At 36.8% G+C, this 5,194-nt stretch overlaps 1 pseudogene; it reads left to right on the top strand.

Annotated features, from left to right (window-relative positions):
- Window positions 1-2,324: 2,324 nt before the first annotated feature.
- On the top strand, window positions 2,325-3,066 carry LOC112835857 (GTP-binding nuclear protein Ran-like; annotated as a pseudogene).
- The last annotated feature ends 2,128 nt before the right edge of the window (window positions 3,067-5,194 follow it).

Raw genomic sequence — 5,194 nt, forward strand, 5'->3', positions numbered from 1 at the left:
AGTTTTGTATTAATTGTATACAAGATAGCATCCAGCTTACTCAGTGGTACAAATCAAACTGCACGCACTACCACTAAGGAAGCAGAATGCTGTTTGACTTATTATCTATAAAAATACAACTCCTTGTCCAGAAAGAGTCATAATAGGTTAATATATAATGTTTAATAGCTTGATATCAACACAAACAGGCTGTCCTATTTAAGTTTAATATAAAATCACTCTTACTGAACTTCACCACAGTGTCTTGTCATCAATAAAACCAAAAGAACACTATCTTAAAAAGTTGTATTAAATGCATTATTGTATTGGGGTGCCTGAGTGGCTCAGTCAGTTAAGCATCTGACTCTTGATTTTAGCTCAGGTCACAATCTCAGAGTCATGGGATCAAGCCCCATGTTGGGCTCCATGCTCAGTGATTCTTAAGATTAATCTTAAGATTCTCTCTCTCTCCCTCTCCCTCTGCCTCTCCTCCCTCCATTCACACTCACTCTCTCCCTCAGAAAAAGCAAAAACAAAAAACGAAATGCATTATTGTATTTATTATAAGGCTTCCATTGAGTATATTGTCCATTATATCACAAAGCATCTTTTTAATTTATGCACTGTCCAGAAGATTTCATAAAAGAAATGGATTTCAAGTTTCAGTTGCAGAAACACCTGTCTTCTCATTAACAGTAGGTTTAAATTTGTCTTGCTAACAACATAATTGGTACTTTTATCTTGCTTTAAGTAAAATAGGGCTAAATATGTGGCCCACCTCTGATCACTACATAAGAGCTACGATATGCATTTCTACCTATGTTATTTGAGTCCCTGCTTTTGTTGTCTTTCTAACCTTATTTTTCCTTTACCTAATTTCTCAACTGTTTAACCATTTTCATGGTACCCATATTTTAAGCAGCTTCAACTCCTTTGTTAAACAAATAAGTATAAATTAGTAATGTTTATGTTATCAGACTCAATGTTTTTAAAGGAAACTGTTCCTATTTTATCTATTTTTATCTAAATCCTTTAATGATATATGTGTATTTATTTGCATGTGTGAATTTTAATACTCATTCAGTCTGTACAGGAGTAAAGACACACTTAAAACTATTTTTATAGCATTTTCCTTATCTGCAATTTCTATTGAATTAGGCAAGAAAAATGTTAAAAGTCCTTTTATTTTTCTTTTAACTCAAATACTCATAAGGATTTTTTCAAGCAAATGTAAGAAATAAGATAAATAAAAAGATTTCTAAAGGGGATACAAATTAATAAACCATAAGAACTTTCACTAATCCAGTATAAAAAATTAGTTCTTAAGAAATCTCTTGGTAAACCACTTTCAAATCTCTCCAGTTTGTTCAATAATAATTCAAGTTTGCATTGGTTCCAGAGTAAGTCCCCTCTCTGTACCATGATTTCAGGGTTTTACTTATAATTAAGCACTTAAAATATTTTAGAATATATTTATCAAGGCATCAACACATTGCATAAGTTTTTTCTGTCTCAGATAAATATTATAACTGTGTCAGCATGAGCCATAGAGTTATACAATGCATTATGCATAGTGAGTTGGTCAGCATTATCTTCACTCTGTTCTGCTTAGGAGACAAAGTTGAGATTACGTAAATTAAACCACTTTGTCATGTTTTGATTCCCTTACTCAGTTCTATCTGCCTAAGAATGTAGTTACTTCTGCAAAAGTAAAATCAAGGACAGATTTTACTCGATGGATATATAAGCATTCAGAAAAATATAAAGGTAATATTCCATTTACTTAGGAAAGCAGGATATTTAAAGTGAAACTAATATAAGCAGTATGGCAGAGCTTATAGCATTTTAAAGATAGAAACATCTTTAGAAGTGCTTTAATTTGGCCCCCTTATTTTGTAGTTGATGCTGTTAGCCAACAAGCTAGGTGATTTTCTCCAAAGTGGCAAAGCATAGGATTAGGCTAGAACTCAGGCCCTCTGATGGCCCAAATCTATAGGTAAATCATCAATCCCTCTTTGACAAAAATGCTTTTATAACTTTCAATCACAGAAAGTATTTGCTATATAATGACATTTATATATTTCCTCAAAAAATTATTATAAATATTCAGCATCCTACGGTGATAAAATAATTTTACAACTTGGGACAGCAGTTTGTATTTGAATCATTTTTTGCACCTAATTAGTGCCCCTCATGAACTTTCCGTTGTTATAAGAAAATTCAAAAACTCAAATTACACTGGGGGGTAAGAGGAGGTGGGAATTAATTACAGGAAAAAAAACACTCAAAGAAATAATCAATGTTGGCTCAGAGGAGCAGGAAATGCTTCTGGAAGCAACATCATAATGGCTGCCCAAGGAGAACCCCACATCCAGTTCAAACTTACACTGGCTGATGGTAGTGGTACTGGAAAAACTACACTTGTGAAACGTCATCTGACCAGTGAATTTGAGAAGTATGTAGCTCTTGGGTGTTGAGGTCCATTCCCTTGTGTTCCATTCTAACAGAGGACCTATTAAGTTCAACGTAGGGGATATGGCTGCTCAGGAGAAATTTGGTAGGCTGAGAGATGGTACTACATCGAAGCCCAGCATGCCGTTATAAGGTTTGATGTAACAACAAGGGATACTTCCAAGAATGTGTATAATTGACATAGAGATCTGGTATAAGTATGTGAAAACATTCCCATTGTGCTGTGTGGCAACAAAGTAGACAGTAAGGACAGGAAAGTTAAGGCCAAATCTATTGTCTTCCACCAAAAGAAGAACCTTCAGTACTAGGACATTTCCGCCAAAAGTAACTACAACTTTGAAAAACCTTCCTCTCTCTTGCTAGAAAACCATTTGGAGACCCCTAACTTGGAGTTTGTTGCCATAACAGCTATTGCCCTACCAGAGGTTGTCTGGACCCAGCTTTGGCAACACGGTATGAGCACGATCTAGAGGTTGCTCAGACAAATGTTCTCCCAGATGAGGATGACAACCTATAAGAAAGTTCAGCTGGAGCCCAGCGTCAGAAGTCTAGATTTATACGCAACTGTCCTGTGATGTCAGTGGTACACAATGTTGGCCACTTTAGTATATAGCTAAACAGCACACGTGCTTAATCTTTGGGATGCTGAATGAGATGAATGGGCTTTGGAGTGAATGTGGCAGTTTAAAAAGCGCCTCTGTTCCTTGGACCTGTATATTTAGCTGTTTTGAAATGCAGTAGTCTCCTTCTTAAATTTCAAATATAAGACTACTATAGTCACATCGCAATATCCATTGGTGAAATCTTGTTTGTTACTGTCATTTCCATTCCTTTTCATTTAGAATCAGGATAAAGTTGTATTTTTAAAAAATCAACTTTGTAAGGAATTCCTTTCTAATTGTGTGCACCTTCATTTTTTTATTATAGGCATATGCTTTATAATGTTTTACTAGACACTAATAGTAACTACATAAAATGTAGATACTAATATTAACTGATCAGGAAGTCATTTGTAGCGCAATAACAGAAAAAAATAACAAAATCAATTGACCAGAATTATAAATTTCTTCACTCATGTAACTTGAAAGTCTAGGAGTACTTTCAGGCATGTCTGGATACAGAGAATGAATAATAATGCAAGGACTCTCCACTTTTGCCATTACATCTTCTGTATTGCTGTGCCTGGTTAAATTCTCAACTCCCCTCCACACAATGGAAAGATGGCTGCTTACACTTCTCAACTTATGTACCATCCTAACACCAACCCCAGCACGGCAGGTGGAGGATGCTTTCTTTCCAGTAGTTCCAACAAAAGTCCTAGAATATAGTTTCCAGGGCTCTGACTGAATCACCTTCTCGACCCTGAATTAATCATTAGGATACCATGTTTTGATTGCTCAAGCCTGGGTCACATGGCCACAGGGTTTGAATCAACGTCACTCAAAACACACAGAATACAAATGGGGAAATAATGGTTTTTCCAGAAGATGTAAAATAAGTGCTCCGCATGCCAAAAAATGACAGATGCCCTCCAGTGCAATGGGTAAGCAGAGAGAGAAGTTTTGGGCCTCTTTCCTTTATCTTCCAATTTATCCCTAGAAATAGTTATTATGGGTTATCTTCTAGTACATTATCAGGAGCACATTCAAATAGTGGGTAGAATCACAATGTGGTACTACATTTTACATGGACAAGGTCCTCTCCAACTCCCTCTCTGACTCTCTCTCTGTCTGTGGGACAGAAATAGTATATGGCAGAAAGTCGAGGAAGACCCGGATTTCTCAGGATTTCTCTTAATGTTTCTCTGTTCCATTTCTCCTGTGCCACCTTAAATCATTAAAAGGTTTTGATGTTGTAGTGGAGGGGAAGTTTGGAAAAAGAGAGAGCGATCTTTATCACAGAGTTAGGACTGAAGCTTTTTAAGCCTAACTAGCTTAAGAAAAAAAAATGCTCCACGTGATCCAGCCCCATCTTGGATTACTGCCATCAGCTCTCCACTCTCTCCCTATAATAGAATTATACTTCCATATCCTTTTCCATCCACTTTGGCAGTGCCTGGCTCCTGGGATGGAGTATATTCCCCTGTCACTCCAGCTTCGAGCTTATCTATACGATTTGCTTTGACCAGGGCCATGTAAGTGAGGATAATGTGGGCCACATCTAATCAGAAACTTGAAACCAGCTTGTGTGGTTTAGCTTATGCTCTTGTGCTTCTGCACTTGGCATCAGAAGATCTTGCCTGGGTCTCAGAATGAAAGATCTGTGAAGCAGATGTGAAGCTGACTTGCTGAATGAAGAACAGCCAACCCAGCCACCTCCCAGACATCAAGACCATGTCTCTCATTGTAAATCACTGGGATTGCTGGGCTGTTTGTTAGGCAGGTTTATCATGCAAAACTCACTAAAACAATATAGTACAAAAGTTGTCTGTATTATGGTTTTTGACCAGACACACATCCAAGAAAAATGTTATTTTAAAACAGTAGAGCCATGACTCACAGGGTCTCTTTTCAGAATTCTATCACAGTATTAAAGAAAAAAAAATAAGTCTAAAAGCCAAAGAATCAAATTAACCATGGATCTTTATTTGCATATCTCCAACAGTTGGAGGTTGACATATTAATTGATGCAGGGATTTTAATAACGCCCCTCTCTCTCTTCTGTCTTCTTTGGCCTTACATCTCACACCAAATATTTTTCCCTGCAAATCCACACACTTCACCCTAATCTACCACCTTTAATC

The sequence above is a fragment of the Callorhinus ursinus genome, unplaced genomic scaffold (genome assembly GCF_003265705.2).
Source record: "Callorhinus ursinus isolate GAN/ISIS: 27379988/994484 unplaced genomic scaffold, GSC_fseal_2.0 scaffold2, whole genome shotgun sequence".
NCBI classification, from domain to species: domain Eukaryota; kingdom Metazoa; phylum Chordata; class Mammalia; order Carnivora; family Otariidae; genus Callorhinus; species Callorhinus ursinus.